This window comes from Tamandua tetradactyla, chromosome 10 (genome assembly GCF_023851605.1).
Source record: "Tamandua tetradactyla isolate mTamTet1 chromosome 10, mTamTet1.pri, whole genome shotgun sequence".
In the NCBI taxonomy this organism is placed as follows: domain Eukaryota; kingdom Metazoa; phylum Chordata; class Mammalia; order Pilosa; family Myrmecophagidae; genus Tamandua; species Tamandua tetradactyla.
The window spans coordinates 66,515,915-66,528,922 of record NC_135336.1 but is presented as its reverse complement, the minus strand read 5'-3'; the positions used below and the strand labels follow the sequence as shown (position 1 = coordinate 66,528,922).

General features: G+C 33.6%; 1 long non-coding RNA gene across 1 annotated transcript in view; it reads right to left on the bottom strand.

Moving 5' to 3' along the window:
- The window catches only part of LOC143647963 (uncharacterized), a 46,834-nt gene that overhangs the window by 1,017 nt on the left and 32,809 nt on the right, over positions 1-13,008 (bottom strand). Inside the window, exons 2-5 of the long non-coding RNA XR_013158282.1 lie at positions 11,593-11,644; positions 5,937-5,961; positions 3,729-3,763; positions 2,247-2,335 (exon numbers count right to left, since the gene is read on the bottom strand). This is a non-coding gene — a long non-coding RNA (uncharacterized LOC143647963). The remainder of the gene's footprint in view (positions 1-2,246; positions 2,336-3,728; positions 3,764-5,936; positions 5,962-11,592; positions 11,645-13,008) is intronic.

Sequence of the window (13,008 nt, the reverse complement as noted above, 5' to 3'; positions counted from 1 at the left end):
TACGAACAGAAATGGAAAAACTCTTCAAAAACCAAATCAATAAATTGAGGGAGGACATGAAGAAGACATGGGCTGAACAAAAAGAAGAAATAGAAAATCTGAAAAAACAAATCACAGAACTTATGGGAGTGAAGGACAAAGAAGAAAAAATGGAAAAAACAATGGATACCTACAATGGTAGATCTAAAGAGACAGAAGCTACAATTAGTGAACTGGAGGATGGAACATCTGAATTCCAAAAAGAAACAGAAACTATAGGGAAAAGAATGGAAAAACTTGAGCAGGGAATCAAGGAACTGAATGACAATATGAAGCGCACAAATATACGTGTTGTGGGTGTCCCAGAAGGAGAAGAGAAGGGAAAAGGAGGAGAAAAACTAATGGAAGAAATTATCACTGAAAATTTCCCAACTCTTATGAGAGACCTAAACTTACAGATCCAAGAAGTGCAGCGCACCCCAAAGAGAATAGACCCAAATAGGCATTCTCCAAGACACTTACTAGTTAGAATGTCAGAGGTCAAAGAGAAAGAGAGGATCTTGAAAGCAGCAAGAGAAAAACAATCTGTCACATACAAGAGAAACCCATAAGACTATGTGTAGATTTCTCAGCAGAAACCATGGAAGCTAGAAGACAGTGGGATGATATATTTAAAATATTAAAAGAGAAAAACTTCCAACCAAGACTCCTATATCCAGCAAAATTGTCCTTCAAAAATGAAGGAGAAATTAAAACATTTATAGACAAAAAGTCACTGAGAGAATTTGTGACCAAGAGACCAGCTCTGCAAGAAATACTAAAGGGAGCACTAGAGTCAGATACGAAAAGACAGAAGAGAGAGGTATGGAATAAAGTGTAGAAAGAAGGAAATTCAGATATGATATATATAATACAAAAGCCAAAATGGTAGAGGAAAATATTATCCAAACAGTAATAACACTAAAAGTTAATGGACTGAATTTCCCAATCAAAGACATAGAATGGCAGAATGGATTACGACCCAGCAATACCACTGTTAGGTATCTACTCAAAGGACTTAAGGGCAAAGACACAGACGGACATTTGCACACCAGTGTTTATAGCAGCATTATCTACAATTGCAAAGAGATGGAAACAGCCAAAATGTCCATCAACAGACGAGTGGCTAAACAAACTGTGGTGTATACCTACGATGGAATATTATGCAGCTTTAAGACAGACTAAACTTATGAAGCATGTAATAACATGGATGGACCTAGAGAACATTATGCTGAGTGAGTCTAGCCAAAAACTAAAGGACAAATACTGTATGGTCCCACTGATGTGAACCGACATTCGAGAATCAGCTTGGAATATATCATTGGTAACAGAGACCAGCAGGAGTTAGAAACAGGGTAAGATAATGGGTAATTGGAGCTGATGGGATACAGACTGTGCAACAGGACTAGATACAAAAACTCAAAAATGGGCAGCACAATAATACCTAAGTGTAATGTAACTAGGTTGGAACACTGAATGAAGCTGCACCTGAAATATGGTTTTTTGTTTGTTTGTTTGTGTGTTTGTATCTTTTGTTTTTGTTTTTTTTCTTTTTCCTTTATATATATATATATTATTAGTATTATTATTTTAATTCTCTTCTCTATATTAACATTCTATATCTTTTTCTGCTGTTTTGCTAGTTCTTTTCCTAAATCAATGCAAATGTACTAAGAAATGATGATCATACATCTATGTGATGAAACTAAGAATTACTGAGTGCATGTGTAGAATGGAATGATTTCTAAATGTTGTGTTAATTTCTTTTCTTTTTTTTGATTAATAAAAAAAATTTAAAAAAAAAGAAAGAATTGTATTCATGGTTTGGATGACAATCCATGTGAGAAGGGAAACAACTGAGATAAAGTATCAATATCAATACTTGATAAAGAAGATTTCAGAGAAAGAAAATATACCATATATAAAAGGGTGTATCACAATCCTAAATGTTTCTTCACAGAGCAAAAACTAAATGACCTGAAAGGAGGAACAGCTATGTACAAAATATATTTGAAAGAATGACCACATTTTCTTAGTTATTGGTAGAACAAGTAGAGAGAAAACTAGTAAAGATATAGAAAATTTGAAAAAACACTACTTGTCAATTCGAAGTAATTGATATTTATGGAATACCCCACTGAGAAATGATAGAACACCCATTTAAGTACTCATGAAATAGTCATGAAGATAAACATGGGTCAATAAAAGACAAATCTCAATATATTTACCTTTCTGACTTGGCTCTGGCAGGTACTGGGAATCGAACCCGGGTCTCCAGGATGGCAGGCTAGAATTCTACCTGCTGAGCCACTGTGACCTGCCTTCAATATATTTAAATGGATACAAATTGTCAAGATGTCATCCCTTAACAAAATGCAACTAAATTAGAAAATAATTATAAAAAGATACCCAGAAATCCCTATATATTGGGGAATTAAACATCATATTGCTAAATAATGTTTGTTTCAAAGATGAAATCACAAAATAATTTAGAAAATATTTTGTATTAATGAAAATGAAAACAAAATATATATAAATTTGGAAAACTCATTTAAAGCAATAGTAAGAAAACTAGAGCTTCAACTTCATATATTAGAGTACAAGAAAAATTTAAAATCAACAATCTGTTTCTACCATATTGAGAACAAGTTAAGCTCAATATAAGTTGGAAGATAAAATAATAAACATAAAATATAGTCAAAGTAAAAGGACAGATACAATTAGTGACACAAAAAGCTGGATCTTCTAAATTACCCACAAAAAATGATGTCTATCTAGATAGACGGACAAATTAAAAAAGAGAAAACACAAATACAAATTGCCAATATCAAGATTTAAAGGGATGACATCCTTGGATAGCCTAGAAATACTAAAAATAGGTATGGATCTATTATAAACAATTTTATGCCAATAGAATCAACAACATAAATGAAAGGGAAAATTTCTTAAAAGATACAGATTACAAAAATTGACTTACAAAGTGTTTTAGTTTGCTAGCTGCTGGAATGCAACACGCCAGAGGCAGAATGGCTTTTAGTAAAATTAAATTTTGTTAGATCTTCAGAGGAAAGGCAGCTAACTTGCAACTGAGGCTCTTTCTTACGTGGGAAGGCACAGGGTGTTTAAAAAACACTTAAATGTTTAAAAATTAAATTTAAAATAAATAATAAAAGCATGAAATATTTGATGATAAATTTAGAAAAGTACATGCAAGTTCTAAACATTGAATAGTGCAAAACACTGTTATGAGAATTTAAGAAAGACCTAAATAAATGAAGACAAATCCTATGTTCATTGATTACCAAACTAATAAAATGTCAATTCATCTCAACTTGCTCTGTGTATTCAATAAAATCTCAACATTTGTTTATATGTTGTAGAAATTAACAATATGTAACATGTAATATATAATAGCATAAATGACTCTCACTGCTCAATAAGAAAAAATGTGCAAAAGATTTTTTTTTAAATATGAAAGACAAGGTGTGTGCATAGCCAATAATCCCATGAAAATAGGTTCAGCATCACTGGATAACAGAAATATGTGTAAATAAAATATATGCACATAAAAGATTGACTAATAAAGTGAAGTGACAATAGCAAATCTTATTGAGGACATAGAGCAACTAAAGCACTCATATGTTTTGTTGAAAAAGTAACATTTTAGAAACCATTTTTGAGATTTCTTTTAAAGTTAAATATGCACTTACTACATGTCCAAACCTTTGTTTCTTTGGTGCTTTCCCTAGGAAGAGAAAGCATAGCTACATAAACACTCATATGCACATTTTCATAGCAGCTTAATTGGTAATAGCCAAAGACTGAAAACAACAAAAATTTTCAATTAGTGAATGGATAAACCAACTGTGCACTATAATTAAAAAATAAAGACTCATGAACTGTAACAATATAGTTGACTCTCAAAAACATCATGTTGACAGAAATAAGTCAGATAAGTGAAGGAACAGACTGTATGCTTTAATTTCACACATACTAAAACAGCTTGGCTGCTCAAGCAAATAACCATGCATTAAGGCGGCTTACACCATGGGAATTTATTACCTCATGGTTTTGATGCTAAGAAAAAGTCAAAATCAAGGTGTCAATCAGATGATGCTTTCTCCAAGAAGACTGTGGTGCTCTGGGGCTGGTGACCCTTGATCTTAGGCTTCTCTGTCACATGGAAATCCACATGACAGCCTCTCCTTGTCCCTACCTTTTCTTCTGGGTTCCACAGAATTTCAGCTTCTTGCTTCCTATGGCTTTCTCTCTCTCTTTCTGAATTTTATTTTGCTTACAAGGGACCCCAGTAATAGGATTAATATACATCCTGATTGAATTGAGCCACCTTAACTAGAGTAGTATCGTCAAAAGATCCTTCTTACAATGGGTTCACACCCACAGGAACGGATTGAGTTTAAGAACATATTTTTGTGAGGTATACCATGTGAAACCAACACAGTGTATAAATCCATGTATACAGCATAACAGAAAATGTAAATATGATTTACAATGATCGAAGGCTCATCAACAGTTGCCTAAGTGCAGTATTTGCTAGAAGAGGCAAAGGGGGTGATGTAAATATTTTATATATTAAACAATATGGTGTGTGCATGGATGTATAACTTCTTCAAAATGTATTGAAATAAGTTCAATAATAATTTTAAAAATATTAAAATAAGTGTGCTACCTCAATTACATTTGTTTTGGAAACATGTGACTTCCCACAAATTACATGTAAAACTTATATCCAATATTTTGATGTTGAATATAGGATGAGTGAAATTTTGGAATATTTTAAAATAAAATACGCATGTGTATTTTAATAACATAATTTAAATTCTTATTCAAAGTTTTTAGCCTCCCATGATCTAATAGTAATTTGGGGCAAAAAGAGGAAGGAGAGGAGAAGGAAAGAGTAGAGAAAGGGGAGATAGTGGAAGTTCAACAACTTGACAGAAAGCTGTAACATGCAGAGTAAGGTGACCAATGACTGTGGGGTCCCAGGATTTTAAATTCCAAGATGCCTAACTTTCTAATTAGACATGTTTGTGGACCTCATTCCAGATGCCAAAACCTCTAAGTTCACTATCCACTAGAATTGTAAGGATCTTTTGTGTTTAGGAAAGCAAGAAGCAAGAATAAGTGCTGAGCGTACTTGGATCAGTGGCAAATAAGTTAGAATAGAAAAATAACTTGAACTTCAAGTGAAGATGAAAGTTCAACAGAAGAGGAAAGTCAATACAGATATCAACTCCAAAATATATACACTCAAAAATTTGTAAAAATCATGGGAATACAGTGGGCTCGTGACAGGAAATGAGACAATATATCTGAATCTCAAAAGTCACGGAGGTTTCATGGTTGAAACCTAAAAGATTTTTCCCCTTTTGTTCTCCCTATGGACATAGGTAAAATGTGAAGCATTCATATTGTGCATGTACATTGTTTAATATACAACATACAGAAAAGAACAAAAAAGATCTCTAATACGTAAACCATAGTTGCCTTTTGAGATTAAAATTAAATGTAAATACGTGAATTTATGTATATATATATATGTATACATGTAATTCATATAGTTAATATGTATTCCATGGATTCATATTCACATATATCTATTTATTTATTTATATATATATATTTAGGTGCATAGTCTGGGAATCGAACTCTGGTCTCCCACATGGAAGGCGAGCATTCCACCACTGAAACACCCGTGCACCCGATATTCACATATATTTATATGTAAATATCATAAGATATAATTTTAGATGGCAGGGGAAATAGACATATACTTGCCACAGAAAATGTGCTTATATTTAAAATATATATCATAGATACATTATAAAATTTCCCTTTATACAGAAATGTAGTGAAAGAGCACAGAGATAGATTAAATATGAAGAGTCCACACTTACCAAATTTTAACTAGTATCTTATGGCCTGAGGAAAAAAAAAATACATAAAGCTTTGGTCAGACCAAATCAAACATAAATATATTTGTTTGTTTATTCATATTTTATTCATTCATTTTTTTGAATGGTTTCCAAGAGCTTTTAGTTTGTGGATGATATCTAAATTCACTTAAATCAGAAAAAATATTAAACAGGAAAAGAATTTTTATTGTTTTCCTAGCATAATACTGAATACTTCTTGCATAAATTCTTAAGTAAGTTCATATAACTACTTTTCTTTTTCACTTTTATTCAAATTATTATAATTAAAATTTTGATGTTTGGAATTTCTTCTCTTTATAATTTAAATAAAAACTGAAAATTAAGTGAAAGTTTGGCCACAGACATTTTATATGGAAATTTTAACTCTTACTGTCTCCCAGTAATAACTATTTTATAATTTCTTGATCAGCTATAAAATAGCAAGGTCATTTGAATCATTGGATAAAGTAAGAATTATAAGTAATCACTTAAACAAAAACTGGATACTAATAGTATTCATAGGATTAATTAAATTTTATTCCATTTTAAGGATTTTAAGAATAACTAACACTAGGACTTCCGGAGAAGATGGCGGCTTAGTAAGACGCGCAGGTCTTAGTTCCTCCTCCAGAAAAGCAACTAAAGAAACAGAAACAATACGAAACAGCTCCCGGAGTCACCACAGAGACCAAAAAGACAGCGTACCCCATTCTGGACCGGCTGAATGGGCAGGGAGAATCCGCTGCGGTGAGATACCCGAGGGGCGCGCGTTTTCCTGGCAGGGGCGGCTGGCGACTGGGGTCCCTTCCACGCACGTGGCTCCCCGGTCTGACTGGGAACGTTGGATAGCGGGGCCCTCCCGTCACGCTTGGCGTCTCGGTCCAGCTGGGCAATTTGGACCGGCACTCCCCCAAGCCGCGGTGGCCAGTGACCCCCGCCTCCACGCGCGGTTTCCCGGGCCGACTGCCCCGCAGACAGACGAGCGCCACCTACTGGGCAGGAAAAGAAAAACAGCCCATAGATTTCACAGAAAAACCTTTCAACCAGTCGGGTCCCACACCCAGGGAAATCTGATCAAATGTCCAGACACCAGCAGAAAATAATGGATGATGCTCGGAAAATTGAAGATATGGCCCAGTCAAAGGAACAAACCAATAGTTCAAATGAGATACAGGAGCTGAGACAACTAATGCTGAATATACGAACAGAAATGGAAAAACTCTTCAAAAACCAAATCAATAAATTGAGGGAGGACATGGAGAAGACATGGGCTGAACAAAAAGAAGAAATAGAAAATCTGAAAAAACAAATCACAGAACTTATGGGAGTGAAGGACAAAGAAGAAAAAATGGAAAAAACAATGGATACCTACAATGGTAGATCTAAAGAGACAGAAGCTACAATTAGTGAACTGGAGGATGGAACATCTGAATTCCAAAAAGAAACAGAAACTATAGGGAAAAGAATGGAAAAACTTGAGCAGGGGATCAGGGAACTGAATGACAATATGAAGCGCACAAATATACGTGTTGTGGGTGTCCCAGAAGGAGAAGAGAAGGGAAAAGGAGGAGAAAAACTAATGGAAGAAATTATCACTGAAAATTTCCCAACTCTTATGAAAGACCTAAATTTACAGATTCAAGAAGTGCAGCGCACCCCAAAGAGAATAGACCCAAATAGGCGTTCTCCAAGACATTTACTAGTTAGAATGTCAGAGGTCAAAGAGAAAGAGAGGATCTTGAAAGCAGCAAGAGAAAAACAATCTGTCGCATACAAGGGAAACCCAATAAGACTATGTGTAGATTTCTCAGCAGAAACCATGGAAGCTAGAAGACAGTGGGATGATATATTTAAATTACTAAAAGAGAAAAACTGCCAACCAAGACTCCTATATCCAGCAAAATTGTCCTTCAAAAATGAAGGAGAAATTAAAACATTTATAGACAAAAAGTCACTGGGAGAATTTGTGACCAAGAGACCAGCTCTGCAAGAAATACTAAAGGGAGCACTAGAGTCAGATACAAAAAGACAGAAGAGAGAGGTATGGAGTAAAGTGTAGAAAGAAGGAAAATCAGATATGATATATATAATACAAAAGCCAAAATGGTAGAGGAAAATATTATCCAAACAGTAATAACACTAAAAGTTAATGGACTGAATTTCCCAATCAAAAGACATAGAATGGCAGAATGGATTATGACCCAGCAATACCACTGCTAGGTATCTACTCAAAGGACTTAAGGGCAAAGACACAGACGGACATTTGCACACCAGTGTTTATAGCAGCATTATCTACAATTGCAAAGAGATGGAAACAGCCAAAATGTCCATCAACAGACGAGTGGCTAAACAAACTGTGGCGTATACCTACGATGGAATATTATGCAGCTTTAAGACAGACTAAACTTATGAAGCATGTAATAACATGGACAGACCTAGAGAACATTATGCTGAGTGAGTCTAGCCAAAAACTAAAGGACAAATACTGTATGGTCCCACTGATGTGAACCGACATTCGAGAATCAGCTCGAAATATATCATTGGTAACAGAGACCAGCAGGAGTTAGAAACAGGGTAAGATAATGGGTAATTGGAGTTGAAGGGATACAGACTGTGCAACAGGACTAGATACAAAAACTCAAAAATGGACAGCACCATAATACCTAAGTGTAATGTAACTAGGTTGGAACACTGAATGAAGCTGCACCTGAAATATGGTTTTTTGTTTGTTTGTTTGTGTGTTTGTATCTTTTGTTTTTGTTTTTTTCTTTTTCCTTTTTATATATATATATTTTTATTAGTATTATTATATTAATTCTCTTCTCTATATTAACATTCTATATCTTTTTCTGCTGTTTTGCTAGTTCTTTTCCTAAATCAATGCAAATGTACTAAGAAATGATGATCATACATCTATGTGATGATACTAAGAATTACTGAGTGCATGTGTAGAATGGAATGATTTCTAAATGTTGTGTTAATTTCTTTTCTTTTTTTTTTTTTTTTTTTTTTTTTTTTTTTTTTTTAAAGGAAGGAAAGACAGAGAAGGAAGGAAGGGAGGAAGAAAGGGAAACATTTTTAAACATTTTCTTGTTTTTTATTATATTTTGTTTGTTTGTTTGTTTGTTACATGGGCTGGGGCCGGGAATCGAACCGGGGTCCTCCGGCACGGCAGGCAAGCACTCTTGCCCGCTGAGCCACCGCGGCCCGCCCACTTTTCTTTTTTTTGATTAATAAAAAAATTAAAAAAAAAAAAAGAATAACTAACACTAAAAAGCATGTCTTTTTTATTCCCAAGAAATAGCTCCAATTTCAGAAAACTTTTTTGAGCCAGGTAATAACAGGTAGGAGAAAGAGTATAATAAATAATATTTTTGAAAAATCTTTTTAGAGTAAATGATTTTGTTTACAGTTGACAGTGATAAAATGAGCAATGTGATTGTACAATTTCTGCTCCTTCATTTGTCTTTGTTGGTGAAATGAAGATTGTCAGACTGAGAGGGCTGAACTCACAGCAAATTTAATATGACTCACTCTATCTTTGCAGTGAGAAGGGCTTCATAAAATGAAATATTAAAAATAGAGAGCACAGGGTGCTTCTTCCTTGTGTTTATTGAAAAGTTTGTAATTTCTTGTTTTATTTTTTAAGCTTGACATGATAGAAAAATAGATATGACCTGAAAATAGTGAACCACATAGTCTCAGCAATAAAGTCATGGATGACTCCTTTCATTTTAATTAGAATTGTGATTTACAAATTCCTGTTAAAATAGGTATTGGCAGTGGGTATTCATAATATTTGTGAAATAACTAAAATTATTCCTCTATTACAGTACAGTAATGTACTGTAAAAAAATTACATAAAGCTTTGGTCAGACCAAATCAAACATAAATATATTTGTTTGTTTATTCATATTTTATTCGTTCATTTTTCTGAATGGTTTCCAAGAGCTTTTAGTTTGTGGATGATATCTAAATTAACTTAAATGAGAAAAAATATTAAACAGGAAAAGTTCAATGGTACTAGTATTATTTTACAGCCCTACTGAATTTTCTCTTTTTATACACACATGCGTGTATATAGATATACATACATATATATATACAAACATCCTTTCCAATTTAAAAAGAGGGATTTTAGTACAGAATTATTTTTAATTTCTTGAAAACATTTTTTATTAGAGAAGTTGTAGGTTTATAGAAATAGGCTGAGAATACAAAGACCTCACATATACCCTCTCACACACATTTTTACTTATTATTGACATTTTCATTAAAGTAGCACATTTGGTAAATTGATGCAGCAGTACTATTATAATTATACTATTTAACTAAAGTCCATATTTCTACTGCTGTTCACTGATTGTGTTGTATTGTCTTATGCTGTTATTGTTAAATTTTTATTCTAATAGCATATATACAGCCAAAAGTATTCAAATATATGATTCAGTGATGTGATTATATTCACAAGGTCCTGCTACCATCACTGCTATAAATTACCCAAACTTTTCCAACACCCCAAAGAGAAACACTGTAGTAATTATGTGATAACTCCTTATATCAAGCCCCCTCTCACACACCTGGTAACCTACATTCTAGTTTCTGATTCCATGAATTATCTTATTTTAATTGTTTCATATCAATGAGATCCTTTTGTGCCTGGCTTATTCCACTCAGCATGATGTCTTCAGGGTTCATCCATTTTGTTGCATATATCAAAACATCATTCCTTTTATGGAATAATATTCCATTTATATATATAAATGATTATTATTTATATATGAATATATATATATATATGCTCATCTGTTAGTGGATACTTGAGTCACTTTTAGAGTTTGGTAGTTGCAAATAATGATCCTATGACACCAGTTTGCAAGTATCTATTTGAGTTCCTGTTTTTCAATCTGTTTTTGGGAATACACTTACCTAGAAATAGGATTGCCAAGACATATGATAATCCCATACTTACTTCTTTGAGAAACTGTCAAGCTGTTTCCACAATAGCTGCACCACTTTGCATTCCCACCAACAAAGAATGAATATTCCTATTTCTTCACGTAATTTCCAATATTGTTATTTTCCATTTTTTAATAATAGCCAGTGGTTGCGTTTTTTAATTTCATGATGAGGTCTTTTGATGCACATTTTGTTTTGCTGTGATGCTGTCCCACTAATATATTTTTAAAAGAGATCTGGCGAAGAAGCTGACCCACCGTTCAGGCTTCATTTACTTTTGTAACAGAAATTACAGGCCATTTTGATCATTTGCTATCTTTTTTTAAGAAATGTGATCTCTACTGCTTTATAAATTATAGATATTCATGTGTGTATGTAAATGTTTGTTTATTATGTCCAATAGTGTTTACTGGCATTAAGCATCAACATTAATGTTTTAATATTTTAAGTTTATCTCCACTTAACTTACTAAAATACAAAAATTTTTCATAACTCTACCATGCATAATAAAATGAAAATATTGAATTTCTGTACCCAATGATGGAATGAGTTGATGGATTGTCTACAAATGAAAAAAAACATATATTTTCAATTGATATAGAATAAAACAATTCATACAATCAATGAATGAATGCATAAAGAAATGAATTAATGAATAAATGTATAAAATTCATTGTACCTTTCTGCACAATAGGCATAGACAGCAACATTCTGGGTCTGACAATGAGTATCTAAAAATGAAGGCACAAACAACAACAAGAAAACATCAGCTAACATACTCTAACATCTTACTGAATGGTCAAAGACTGTATGCATTCCTTCTATGATTGGGAACAAGTCACACAGATCCATATTCAACATCCTTACTCAACATTATAAGGACATTCTACATATTACAAGGAGGCAACAAAATAAATAACATTAAATTAAATTCAAATAAAAAATAAATTAAATTAAATATAAATAAATACAATGCAACACAATAAAATAAAATAATTGGAAATACTTCCTATTGTGAGATGACATGATTATCTACAGAGGAAATCCCAAGGAATATACAAAAAACTCCAAAATGCAAATATGTGTTATTAGAAATTAGCAGTATACAAGGTCACATAAACAAAAACAAAAATCTATTGAATTTTTATAAGTTAGCAATAAGCAATTGAATACAAAAATTCAAAGAAGAAATAATATTTGAAATGATGCTAAAGAAGTCACAGACATATTCAGTGACCATTTCCCAGTTTTCATCTGCTCCAATTCTTTTCTTTATACTTCCATTCCACACAGCTTCAGGGAGACTTTAAGTCTAATTGAATGGCCTGACCATACCTTGAACCCCAAACCAGGAACAAAAGCCATAGTTACTTGCCAGGTGTGTTGGTTTGAAGCTATTATGTGTCCAATAAAAGGCCATGTTCTCTTAATCTATCCCTGTGGGGGCAAACCTATTATTGGGTGGGATCTCTTGGTTAGGTTTTTTCCATGAGATGAGAACCAGCCCATTCAAGTAAGTTTGAATCCCCTTGCTGGGTCCTCTATGAGACAGATGAAATGCAGAAAGCTGAGAGAAGTAAGAGAGAAATGTGTAGAGACATTTGGAGAGAGAGAGACATTTTGAAACCAGAACCCAGAAGAGAAGGACCAACAGATGCCAACATGTGCCATCCCATGTGACAGAGGAACTCCAGATGCCAGATGCCTTTCCTCAGGGAACATATCCTCCTCTTACATTTTCATGGCTTTAGAATGGTAAATTTACAAAATAATAAATTCCTATTGAAAGGCCAATCCATATCTGAGTATACTGCATTCTGGCAGTTTTAGCAAACCAAAACGCCAGGGCAGGAACTCTGCATACACTTTGATTGATGCATACTTTTTCCCTAGTAAAGAGCACCTACCTCTGAGGCATAGAAATATCCCATCTTTGGGCAGCAGACATCCATTCCTCCACTCTGATACCAAGTGAGGAGTGTGGAATTGACATCCACAAAGCCTAATCTGAGTAATTGGTCTATCTGGGGGACTGGCCAGGATGAGATCTCTTCCCTTGCTCTTTTGGATCCTTTGTGCTGTGTAGGTAATAAAG